Consider the following 14,641-nt stretch of genomic DNA (forward strand, 5'->3'; position numbering starts at 1 on the left):
TAAAAATAGCAAATTTATATGAAATTCTTATAAAATATTACGAGCATGGGTTGTATGGGAATTATAGAAAATTTGGTTGGCCTTGTTTGGTTTAATTTATGATTGAATTGAATGTTTCATGTTTAGGGACTAAATTGAATAAAAATAAAAGTTTAGGGTAAAAGTGTAAAATTTTGATTAAGGGTCAAATATATGAATTTCAAAATTTTATGATAATTGAATTGGTTAATTGAATAAAGTTATTATATTTAGATTAAGAAACGGATCACTCAGTTAGTAATTACGGGAAAGGAAAAGTCGTCGAGTAGTCTTTATTGAAGTGTCTGTAGCTATTATGATTAGGTAAATCTGTAACTTAGTTGAATTAATTAGTTGATTTTTTTATGATATAAAATCTATCTATATATATGTTGTGATTGAATTCATTTACCGGTTAAGTGGTAAAGGATGAAATGGGCTAAGTTGAAGTGCTAATTAAATTAAAGGTTATGTGTGAAAATGGGAAACTCTTGTGATGAAATAATGTGTCTATGACTAAATGATATAGATATGAAACTTGGCCCGTATGAACCTCGTAAATGCTTAGGATACAAATGATATGTCATTAAGGGCTATTTACAGTTTCGGGTGCTAGTCTTGGATGTCTTACCGATGGCTGAGGTCCTGCATTTGTTGCGTATTCTCCACAGCTCGTGTGAGCAACATCAAATAACCTAACATCCCAGCCCACAAATCATTTGAGCAGACCCATTTCATAGCTCGTGTAAGCATTTACAATTACACTTACAATCACAGTCACACTTTGTGCGAGCATTTTTCCCGAGTATCCGATGTTATTTCATTTGGTCCATCGGCCGTTAAATGTATAAAATGAAACGATTATAGGGAATGAGACATTAAATGCAAAATTTGAAATTAATTATTAAAATGAAATGTGATATACAAAGTGATTATGTGCTAAATGTGTAACATGAAATGGTTATATGAAATAGATATACTGGAATGGTTATGTGAATCAAGAATATGGAAACAAATATACTAAATGATTATATGAATTGGATATATGAAAATAGTTGCATGAATTATATATACAAAATGTTTATATGGATAGATATGTAAAACGGACAATTGAAATGAACACTCTAAATGAAAATGTGAAATGTTAAATGAATAGATGTGGAATGAATGGTATGTCAAATGTGTTTACTTGTACATGTTTTATGACATGACAAAGTTATAAGTTTGTATATATGAACTCACTAATCTTGTGAGACTTGTGATACGTATAGGTTAATAATGAACTCATGACCTTGCTTATGAATTTAATTGCAAAATGCTTAGGTTACAACCTTTACGGCAAGTTAAAGTTTAAGTTTAATTCGAACTTACTAAGCAAAGATTTGCTTACATCCATTATATTTGACTTCTTGTAGATCATCGAAAGTTTATGTCAATTGGAAGTTCAAGTCTGAGCTCACACTATCCATTTAATGATTCAGAATAAATTGTGATTGTTTTGATTTAGGTTATGATGCGAGTCTCAAGGCCCAATTTCAGACCCATGGATATGATGAGCTCATACTACCTCAAGGCCCAACAATAATGTCAAAGGTTAAGAAAATCAAACCAAGATTCGACCAAAGACAATATTCGAGGATAAATATTTTTGAGGAAAGCGGGAATAATACAGGCATGGATAGGGTGAAATTTATTAAACTTCATTCACCAAAGCTGCCAATTTTCAAGTTTAGGAAATTAGAAAACTTACGATGACTTTTTGGATGGGATCCAAGAATTTTTGGGTTGCGATGTCTTCATAGCGTTTGAAGATCTATCTCTTATCTTCAAAACGCACGTGAAATCACTCAATTTTGATTTCATGAGCTCAAGTTATGACCTTTTAATAAACACTGTGCAAGTAGAATTTCTAGACGTGATTATGACGGGAATTATGAGTTTTGGGCTTTTAATTCGAGTTTAAATCATATTGGGTTTGGGTTTGGGCCTTAATTTTTATTGTATATGAGTCCAATATTGTATTTATTAGCTCTTATTATTTTATTATTTTATTATTCCAAATTTTTAATAATTATTAAGTAGTTTAAGTTATTTAAGAGCTTAATTTCAATAAGAAAGTTTAGTTTAAAACTATTTTTTTATTAATTAGAGTTCTAGTATACTTAACAATTTTATTTAGATATATTTAGTTAGTCTATATATAGGCCTTTGCGTTGTACATAAATCATACAATTCATTATTATTCAACTTCTCTTTTAAGTTAATAAATTCTCTTTAAGTTTTTCTTTCAAGAATGTCTCTTGAGTTTTCTTTTAGAAGAGTTTTAACAATCTTTTCAGATAGTGGGGATCATCTTCAAACTTTTTCTTTCCAAGTTTCTCTCTTAAAGGGGAAATTAGAGCCGATTGAAGTGGGTTGTGGATTCTTCGTGTTTCCAAGGCTTCTTAGGACTTCTACATACCACGTTCTACCTTTTCATCCATCTTCTTTATTTTCTTTCTTATTTTTCTAATTGTTGCTTTATTATTCTATTTTATTTATCTTAAATATTTGTTTTATTTGTTTTACCTAACTTGGATTTGATTGCGTTTCAGGTTGTGTCAAAATCTAAGTTTCTTTTCGAACATTTAAAGCTCTAAGTCAATTCTACAACTTGAACAAACTTTACAATCCTCTTCCACATTCATCCACATTCATTTTGTTTCATTTGGTATCAGATTTGAGTATTTTAAGTATTCTTTTTGTTCTTATAAACTGATTTCCAACAAACAGCCTCAAAATAAATTTTTTTACCAAGAAAGTTTTGGAAAAAATTCAGTGGATAAAAGTTTTTCAAATGATCTGAAATTTTACATATTATTTTTTGGCTCTATTTTAGAATATAAAAAAATATTTCCCACAAAAAAGTGATTGAAAGAGTGAAAAAATATAAAAATACGGAAAAAAAAGAAAAAAATATTATGTGGATTGAATTTTGTGCCAAAAATTTCTAGAAAAAAATATACATTACTTGAGGAGGCTTTAGTTTAAATTTCATGATTTTTGGAAATCGAGAACACCTCAAACGAAGTTTGTCAAGTTGCTTCGCAAGTTTTCGGGTTTTTGGGTTTCAGAGATTTTCATTAACTCTTAGCCTTAGGTTTTCATTTGTTTTTGCTTTTTATTGTTCCTTTAAGCATTCTAACCTTTTATTGTTTCTTGTGTTAGTATATTAAAGCACGTTGCACATTCCTTCCTCCTTGCAACATAATTCTTTGGTGTCTAGCCGATTTTGGACTCCTAGTGCTACTAGGTTTGCTTTGCTAGTTTGATTCTAATACATTCTGATTAGTTTACATAAATACTTTTAAAAGACTAATAAGATTAATTCTTACCTCATTGATAATTTAATTTTATTTCTGGGTGCATAAGGTGATGTTTGTTTTTTTTCCCTTTTGAGTGTTGTGTTTTTTTTTTTAGGCTTTCACAATGACTCATGACACTCGTAACCGTAAAAACCATGATGAGATACCATCCGATGACAAAAAAAAATGTTACTTTTGAGAATATTGTAAGGATGACCAATTTGACTAAGTATCAAACGTAACTAAAAGAGAGCATTAATCAGCTTACCAATCAAATTCAAATGCTAACTCAAGTTGTTACTCGTTTGGAGACTTCTTCGAACCAACAACTTTGTGCTCGTGATAGTGATGATGATGGGGATTATGCATAGCTTCATATTCATTCTAATATTGATAGACAAGGATATGGTCACACTGATGAAACTTTGGGTATTTATGGTCGAGGTCAGTCTTTTGTAGCTAAACCAAAGTTCAACATTCCATCATTCCAAGGGAAGAATAATCTAGATGCATATTGTGATTCAGAGGCTAAAATTGAGATCATTTTTCATTATTGTAGATGTCTGGAGAAGGAGAAAGTTCCATTGGTGACCCGTGAATTTTCAGATTATACATTGAGTTGGTGGATTCAACTTGGAATTAATCAATAAAGAAACTACGAAAGGGTAATTGAAACATTGGATGAATTGAAATAAGTGATGCGAAAGCGTTACATTTATTATCATTACTACAGAGAATTCAAAATGAAACTTCGACACCTTGTTCAAGGTAATCGATCTGTTGATGAGTACTTTAAGGAGATGGAGATGCTTATGCAAAGAGAAAATGTGCGAGAAGATGAAGAGACTACCATGGTGCGGTTTGTAGATGTCTTGAATGTTTCGATAGCATGTTCTTAATCTTCAAACCTACATTGATCTTGAGGAGGCGGTACACATGGCAGTTAAGATTGAGCAGCGATTTCAACAATGTTAATCTTGTCCATTTGGTGCATCGCAATATTATAGAGGTACGAGTTCTAATTCTACTTTTTTTGAAACCTCCTTATATTACTAATAAGTTGTTGCCAAAATGTGATGAGACTAAACCTTTTGAGCGAAAAAGTGGGGCTCCTATAAAACCTTCTTCTACATATTCTAAGCAGCTCACTTCTACTAATTTTTCACCAAAACAACAAATAGCTCGTGAAATTAAATGTTTTACGTGTAAAGGGCATGGGAACTATAGTCGTGATTGTGCCAACATGTTTTGTTGATAAAAAAAAGATGATAGTGAGAATTTTTTTCCTCGAATCTATGGAGCTAGATGAGATAGAAATGTTATGTTCTCCTACTGAGATGTATTGTACTTAATTAAATATTTATAATACTTGTGAGGTGGATATTGGAAGTGAGGAAGAAAAAATTAAAAAGACAGAGAGAAAAGAGACCTTGAGTGATAAAAGTCTACTTGACGATCCACTTTTGGTGAGTGAAAATACATATGAGGCAAAATTAGAGAGTTCTCAAGTGGGAAAAGAAATGAAAAATAAGAAAATGTTCATGCAAAAGTGAGGAATGGTTATGTTTTAACGAACCATAACTCGAATTTGTTTAGTGGTGTTTCCTTGTTTCAGGGTTTTAAGAATCCATTGACGGACTTCCAATTACATTACTCTACCATTGATCGACACTTTCATTTGTGGGAGAGAGGTAAGTTGAACATTAATAATTCTCCAAAAGTACTACAAGGTAAGAATGGTAAGGAAATATTAGAAATTGATTTAAGAAGGCATACAATAAATGTTTTTGATAAGTATGCTATTGATTTTGTTTTTCCTTACAACATGCTTTCTCGTTGGTCAAATTTCATTAAACCTTGGTCTGAAAGCTCAATTGATTTTATGGGTTTATCTAGATTTGTAAATGTTAAAAATAGTAACTCTGTTACACAAGATAGGTTTATTAAAGCATTTTATATATTTTCTCTTGCAACAAAATTTTCTATCTTGACCTTTAACGATGAATTTTTACATAATCTTAACATTCTTGATTTTTATAATTATGTGAAATTCAAGACTCATCGTTGGAAATTCTTATTGATGACCATGTATATTCAAAGAAAGTTACAGGTTATTTTTTACTTGAACACTCATGTTTCTAATATTTCTTTGTTTAGTGTTGATGGTTTATTTTTGAAGGAGAGATACTTGATCCATGCTCATTTGGGAGATCAAAATCATATCTTTGATCCTGGAGATAGTTTTGGCACACAAGAAAGTTTAGGTTAGTATTTTTTTCATTTTATTGTCATTTTTTCTAATCCCTTTTATTACTGTGCAGCTAAAGATTCGGGGACGAATCTTCTTGAGGAAGGGGGGAATGATGTGAATCTCAAGGCCCAATTTCAGACCCATGGATGTGATAGGCTCACACTACCTTAAGGCCCAACAACAATGTCAAAGGCCAAGCAAATCAAACCAATATTTGATCAAATACAAAATTTGACGATGAATCTTTTCAAGGAAAGTGGGAATGTGGATAGGGTGAAATTTATTAAATTTCATTCACCGAAGCTGCCAATTTTCAAGTTTGGGAAATTAGTATACTTGCAACAACTTTTCAGATGGGATACAAGCATTTCTGGGCTGAGATGTCATCATGGCGTTCAAAGATCCATCTTTTAGCTTCGAAACGCACTTTAAATCATTCGATTTTGATTTCATGAGCTCAAGTTATAACCGTTTTAATAAAGACTGAGCAAGTAGAATTTCTAGACGTTATTATGATGGGAATTACGGGTTTCAGGCTTTTAAGTCGAGTTTAAATCATATTAGGTTCGCATTTTGGGCTTAATTTTTATTATATATGAGACAAATATTATGTTTATCCGTTCTTATTATTTTATTATTTCTTATTCCAAATTTTTAATAATTATTAAGTAGTTTAAGTTATTTAGTAGTTATCTGTCAACAAGAAAATTTAGTTTAAAACTACTTCTTGTTGAGATTAATTAGAGTTCTAGTATACTTCAAAGTTTTATTTCAATTTATTTAGCTAGCCTATATATAGGCATTTTCATTGTACACAAATCATACAATTAATTATTATTCAACTTCACTTTAAAGTTAATAAATTCTCTTTGAGCTTTTCTTTCAAGAATTTCTCTTGAGTATTCTTTTAGAAGAGTTTTAACAATCTTTTCAGATAATGCGGATCATCTTCAAACATTTTCTTTCCAAGTTTCTCTTTTGGAGGGGAAATTAGAGTCGATTGAAAAGGGTTGTGGATTCTTCGTGTTTCCAAGGCTTCTTAGGACTTCTACATACCACGTTCTATCTTTCCATTTATCTTATTTATTTTCTTCCTTATTATTCTAATTGTTGATTTATTATTCCTTACTATTCTATCTTTTCAAACGTCTAGATCCCTAAGTCAAATCTGCGACTTGAACAAATTTTACGATCCACTTTCGCGTTCATCCACACTTATCCATATCAGGTTATAAGTGGCATGTACCAGGAGTTTTAAAGTTTCCCTGTTCATAATTTTGTTATTTTATATTTTGGTTATGTAATGTTGTGAAAGCATTTCTTATTTGGTACTTTTGGTATAGCCTTGCTCATGTATGCATAAGTGAGTTGAACCATGCCTTGTGAGATTGGTTTGAAATGTGGTAAGATGCTATGGTATGGATGATAGTTACATGCTTATGATTGTTAAGTGTGAAATGGTTTAGTCTTTGAATTGTGGTGCCAATGAGGGCACATTGGTTAGGCACTTAGGTTGAGTGATATATGTTATATATTGACATGCTTTGGCATGTTTTAGTGTGATTTGAATAGAAGAATATGAATGGAAATGGTATGGCTCGAAACTTAAGAAATGGTAGTTGAAATAGCTTGATTTTGAAGTCATTTTTGGTGCACATAGCCTAGGACACGGGCTGTAATACGGTCTTGTGCCACACACGGTCACCCCACACAGCCGTGTGGTTTGTTTGATTTTAAGTTCAGGATTTTTCACACAGTTTACGAATGTTACATGGCCTGGCAGCACGGCTGTGTGACCCTATTTTCGAATTATACACAGTTTGAGGACACAGGCGTATAGAGTAACACCACATGGCCTTAGCCATGTCACATAGCCGTGTGACCCCTATTTATAGTATTTTTCACATTTTTTTGTTTTGTTTCAGATTAGTTCTTACTTGTTTCTAAATTGATTTTTAGGTTCCGCAAGCCCGATTTTATGCTATGAATAATGATTGGCTCTTGATTTATCATGATTAAATTAAACTTTGAATTGTTTTGATTTATTATTAGACTTTTTAATCACCATAGCATCCTGTAACCTTAATCTGACGACGGAAACTGGTTAAGGGTGTTACATTTAGTGGTATCAGAGTTACAATTTAGTCGGTTCTTGGATTAAACATAGCATGTATTGAGTATAGAAATACATGTCATATTATAACATGTGATATTGTGATGTTTCTTAACTTGACTTGATTTTGTTTTTCATATAGATAAAAGATGTCATCTGAATCCAACCGAGCTAATTTCGATGAAGTAGAGAGTAATGTTCAAGCCTCGATCCATGAGACTACTCATAGTGAATTTATTTCTAAGGGCTAGGGAAGTGAGGCTCGTGGAGCCTTCTTCCATATGATGTTAGAATAGTTTACCGATTTTATAAGAGCCAATTTTACGGGTCAACAACCTCTACACCCTCGTCCTCAAAGCCTTATATGATCGAATACTCACAAAATTCCTATTGATGAAGTCCGAAAGTACAGAGCCGAAGAGTTTCGCGGTAAAGTGAATGATGATTCGACTAGAGCTGAGTACTTGTTAGAAAGCACATAGAGAATTCTGGATGAAAGGTTGTGTTTTTCAAAGATTTTCTGAGGTGTATCGAGTCACTATTACAAGAGAGGTTTCTCCCTAGCAATTGACTTTAACTACTATAGTATCGAAAGAATGGGTTAACTGAGATTTCTTTCAAATTGAATTCGAAAAGAAACATGTCAGCAAACGCTATTTAGACTAGAAGAAAAATGAATTCATTGAGTTGAAGCAAGGAAAACAGATCAGTTGTGGAATACAAGCGAGATTTTGTTCACCTCAATAAATATGCCCATAAGATTGTGTCAAATAAAGAGGAATTGTGTATTCGTTTTGAAGATGGATTATAATGAGATTCAGATGCTTGTGAGTGCAATGTAATTGCATAAGTTCGTAATTTTATTTGTTCGAGCTCAAAAAATGAAAGAAATTTGTTACCACAAGAAACAGAGTGAAACACAAGTTTGAAACTTTAATAAATAAAATGTGTTCATAACGTTTTCTAATTCCCTGCCAAAGAAAATGAAAGAACTGAGTAACTGTTTTAAGTGCCATCAGGGTTTTCTGGTAGAGATAGAATGAAACAAAGAAATGTGAGACCACTAATGACTTTAGTAGCCAGTGCGGGTAGCGTCAGAAATGTAAATAAACTTGAATATAGCCTTATGGATGGAACCATTCTAGGATATGTAGATTGAAAGACGAGTCCTGTTTCATTTGTGGATCTCTAGATTATTATAAGAAAGACTGCCCGAATCGAACTAATTTGAATAGAATTAGAATGTAAGACATGTTTTTATTTCTACGAGAGGTAGATGGCCAGAAATTTGAGGCACAACTAGAGTCGATAGAAGCGAACAAAAGACATAGTGGTTCGATTTGAAGCTCGAGCTCCTGTCAAAACTTACGTAATCTGAGTGCGCGAGAAAGTCCTAGCTATTGATGTTATTGCTGGTATCTTTTCTATCTTTGATATTACTGTGTATACATTAAAAGACATTAGGACGACACATTTCATATATTTATACACAACATTAGTAACGGAAAAAAGTTTACTGGTTGAGTCAACTAGATATGTTGTTAAAGAAACGAACCCTTTTAGGCTAGAGTGTCATAGTTGATTTGGTTTGTAAATAGTGTTCATTAAAAATACAAGGCTATGACTTTCCTGCTGAATTGCTGTTACTGTCATTTAACGAATTTGACATTATTCTGGGCATGAATTGGTTGACTATTTACGATGTTGTAGTGAATTATCAATAGAAACAAATTGGTTTGAGATGTCAGAACAGAGAATTAATTTATGTTCAAGCTGCTAAGTTTGATTGTGTTTCGAATATGATTTCAGTGATATCCATACTAAAATTGATCTGATAAGGCTGTAATGCATTTTTATCTTATATCTTGGATTCTAGAGTATCAGAAATGAAAATTGATCAGATAGCGACAGTTCACGATTTTATAGATGTTTTTCTTAAGGAGTTGTCGAGTTTTCTATAGAAATAGTGTCAGAGACTACTCCGATTTTGATTGTTCTTTACAGAATGGCTATAACCAAATTAAAAGAATTAAAAGCTCAATTGCAAGAATTAATCAACAGAGATTTTACTCGACCGAGTATACAATCTTGGGGCACATTTGTTCTGTTGTGAAAAAGAAAGACGGGTTGATGAGATTGTATATAGATTATCGACAGTTGAATAAAGCCACGTTAAAGAATAAATATTTGTTGGCTTGTATTGAAGATCTATTCGATCAATAGAAAAGTGCTACAGTGTTCTTAAAGATAGATCTCTGATCTGGTTACTATCAGATGTGAATTAAAGACGTAGATGTGCCAAAAACAACATTCAGTCATTGCGAACATTATGAGTTTCTAGTTATACCTTTTGGATTTGACTAATGCTCTTGCAGCATTTATGGATCTAATGAATCAGATTTTTTTCTAGCCATATCTCGACAGGTTCGTTGTTGTTTTTATTGATGATATATTGATCTGTTATAAAACTAATTCAAAGTGTACTTAGCATTTAAAAATTTGTATTACAGACAAATTAATAAAAATTTCTTGATAATTGTATTGCTGATGACGAAGCTATTTCAAGAACGTTGAATTTGTTTGATCAGATAGGTGCCAGCAGAGTTTTAATTAGTTGAAAACTTTATTGATAAAAGCTCCAGTACTGATTCATTCTAATTCCAAGAAGGAATTCAAATATTTATACTAATGTTTTACTCAAATGATCTTAAATTATGTTGGTTCGATCATTGCAAAATGGAGAGTTACAACAGAACACCGGTAAGTATTCCAAGGATAGTACCCAAGGGATTGTAGATTGGAGAAACTATTTTTAAATTAGTTATAGAAAATAATTATTAATCTAATCGAGTCATGAATTAGTAGTGTTAGTCCATATTAATATTTTAATTAAAATAATTAAATTAACTAAACCTAAATTAACCTAATGGACTTTCCTATTCCTAGTGTCGACAATGTCAGCCTCTAGCCTATGATTGATTAAATCCCTTACTATCTAATTAAATAATTAATTATCCTAATTTGAGTTATTTATCACCCTTAACTATGACTACCCTCCCGGTTTATCTTCACTAAGGATTACCACCTAAGTCACCTTACCGGCCTCCTCCTAGGCATACGGATACCCTTTCGGTCTCACCACTTAGCACAAGTTATACACGACAAGATACCCTTCCAGTCTCATCTGTCTCGATATTCTATTAGAGGCATCACTCCCTAATATAATAAATACCCTTGAATAAATACTCAATTTTATATAAATAATTATTTAACAAATAAATTAGTTTAATAATCGAATCATGCAACAGATGAAATAAGCAAAATAATCTATTCTAATATTTATACAACGATTAATCGGCCGAATTAACGAAATATAAATAAAAGAATAGAAAAGAAGAGATAGAAGAATGCTCATAAATATTATTGGAACTTGGTGCCGGAGCAATCTCCGCTCACGATTGTCTTCACATCGGAATAGAAAAGTTTCTACTACACGAACATGAAAAGAAAGGAAAGCAAAAACTGAATAGAAAATTGTCTAGGTCTAAAAATACTTACAATTTGGTAACCCTAAGGTTGTTTATATAGGCAACGACTTACTTAGCTACCACTCAATCCTGAGATACACTTAGATATTGAAAAATAAAATATTATGCTAAAAGTTAGGGTCCAATTATGGAAATTTCTCAAATATGCCATCCAAGGAAATCAACTCTTTTCTTCCACGCTAAGGAAATCAACTCCTTGTCACGACATCAAACATGCTTCGGGCCTTTGGCAGCTTTATTAGCTTATCGGGCTCCTTGTCTCACAGTCTGATCATTATTCCTTATATGCTTGGACCTGAAATGGTATCCTACACACTTAATTAGCTCATTAGTCAGTTACGAAGCCCGAGTCGGCCTTACGGGTCATCAAATTAGTAAAAAATGCGTAAAAACATTTTTTTATTAACTTTTAGTTCCTAACCTATTAATACTGGAAATGCAATAATTAATTATAAAATGTCAATAAAATAAGCTCATTTAAATGCGGAAATGACTTAAAATAAGTACTACATGTGATGTCAGGTCATGGGGCATGGTTAGTTTGCTCATTTTATATTAGGCTAAGGACATGTTTAGGTTCGTTTACTAATGTAAGTTGTCTTTCCGTATTACGATCTGATCACATATGTCGCTTAGCATTAGTTAAACGTTGGACAACCAGTGAGCTAATATTTGCTTCTATTTTTCTTTACATGAAAAAATCACATGAGAACATTATATGCAAAGGATATTAATGTAATTCATGAATAAACTTATTAACCAATCTGTTTAAAACAATTACAAGTCTACAAATGAATATACTACACTTAGGGCAACAAATCCAACACACATTACTTTGCATATAGGCATGATTTCCATTTCACTAATCAAATGAGGTTCATTTCACTATTTCACCAACTTATTTCCATTCATTAGTGTCTCCTTGCAAAGAATATTAAGTTCAATGACTATTAAACATATTTTACATTTCACATAATATCACATTTCAATGCTTGAAGTTATCTTTTACATGCCATTTACCTATAAGTTCATACATTCAATTTTAATTACATTCAATAATCTCATTACCATATTTTCACATATTTATACCAAATCATCATATCCAAATCATCATTTATGCTATCAACACATTTTTCATCAAGTAACAAATTCAATTAAATATCAAGTCATAGATAGAACTTACCTTTAATGAGACAAAGCACTAATGTCTCTTTACTCAATTTAATGCTTAGTTAAACTATGAATTAAAACAAAAAATGAAAGAATAAACTGCATTAGCTACTCATTTATGACTCTCGCCTTTCTCTTCTCTCGGGACGGCCCGACGTCATCTTTAGCTACATACAATAATTCAAGTATAGAAATGATATTAGTTTTCACCCAATCACATAAAAACACATAATAAAACATATTTTGTATTTTTTTTCATTTTAGCCCTTATTTCTAAAATACTCATACTTTTTGGTATTTAACTTCGAATCAAAATCCTATTCCATATCCATTCAATAGGGGCCTTCTACTTATAATCTTTATAATAATTTCTTAACAACTTTTAATTTATCCAATTAAGTCTCTGATGTCATAAAATTAGCTAATAAGCTTAGTTAAATTTCTAATCACTTTCACCAATTTCCACTACCTTCTAACTTAGTCCCAACATGCTCAAACTCATACTTCAATTTCTCATCAAAATTAAGCTCAATTTCATCAAAAACCTACTAACAACAACTTCACATATACTTAACAATTTAGTAATTTAAGACTTGGGTATGAAAGATTAAGCTTAGTTGATAAAAAATCTATAAAAATCCCATGAAAATAAATTGATTACGTAACACCCTATACCTGACCCGATCGTTGAGCCTGAATATAAAGATGCCACATCACCATCTCACTACTTGTATGCCATAGTGTTCACTATATTAAAGCCGACACATGTCATTCATAACATTTGCACAGGTTTTAAGACATACAAGCATTAATCATCATTAAATCATGCTAGACATACATCAATGTAACTAACCATGTTAAAAATTCAAGCATTTGGACCACTTAGCAAAATTTCAAAGTTAAACATGTAGGTATTGATACTGACCCTATGTAACACCCCAGTTTTTGAGGTTAGAAGATTTGAGATTTGTAGGTAAGGTCAGTGGCTAGATCAAACAATTGGGTTAGTTTCTACGTTTTAGTGTCAGAATGGGCCTGCTAGTTTGGTGGTTGGTTGTGTGTTAGTGTACCTTTGGGTCTTGGGTTCAAGTCCTCAGGTGTGTATTTTGAGGAATTATTGTATTTTACTTTTAGTGTTTATTTTGTGGTTAAAATACATATTAGTTCATTTTTATTTTATTTTATTTTATTTTATTTTATTTTTCTTGGTAATTAGGGGAGAAAAGATCCCAAAAATTAGTTTTTTTCACGTTCTCTCATCTTCCACGTTTATCTCTTCCTTTTTCTTTTTCCTCTTGCGATTGATTTTCTTTTTCTTTTCTTTCGTTGGGAAATTCGACATTTTTTTTGGTTTCAGAAAGCTTTGGTTTCCTTGTCATCAAGTCAATGTCTAGTTGACAAAAGCATTGGATTCGTATTGGGTCGTCGACGTGTGTCGATTGATTTCAAGGCGTTTTGATCTCGAATCAGGTGTGGGATTCAAACCTCTTTAAACTTATTTACGAATTGTTGATTCAATTTTGTAAAATTCTGTAACTTCGTGTGTGTTCTGAACTGTGAAATTTGGTAACGATTTGTTGTGGAATTTGGCAATCTTTTTGTGTGTTTCAGTAATTGAGCAATTGAGGCTTGTATCGTGTATAATTACCTAAAATTTAGTGTGTTATGGTTGGTTTCTGAAATGCCTTGATTGGGGCTCAATTTAGTGATCGAAAAGCTCGATTTTTAAGCTATTTGTGGGTGGTTTTGTGACCACATGGGCGGCCACATGGGCATGTGCCGGTTCACACGGCTGTGTGGAATTGGAGATTAGGGTTTCTGGGATGATTTTGGTGCCACATGGTCGTGTGGCTAATTTTGTGGATTTAGGGATTTTTTGGTCATTTTTCACACGGGCGTGTGTTTTGGACAGATAGTCGTGTTCTGTTGGCACACGAGCGTGTGAGATTTCCACACGGCCGTGTCTACCCTGCATCATATTTTAGTACAAATGGACAGAGAGTTACACGGGTTGTCACATGGCCATGTTCCCTGGACACACGGACTTATGTCACCTACACACGGGCATGTGTCACCTACACACGGTCGTGTTCCTCCCTCACATGAGTGTGTGCCTCCCTCACATGGGCATGTTGATCCCCACACGACCTAGGCACTTCCACACGGCCATGTGGCCCTGTTTCGCAATTTTTTCTTT

This window comes from Gossypium raimondii, chromosome 7 (genome assembly GCF_025698545.1).
Source record: "Gossypium raimondii isolate GPD5lz chromosome 7, ASM2569854v1, whole genome shotgun sequence".
NCBI lineage: Eukaryota > Viridiplantae > Streptophyta > Magnoliopsida > Malvales > Malvaceae > Gossypium > Gossypium raimondii.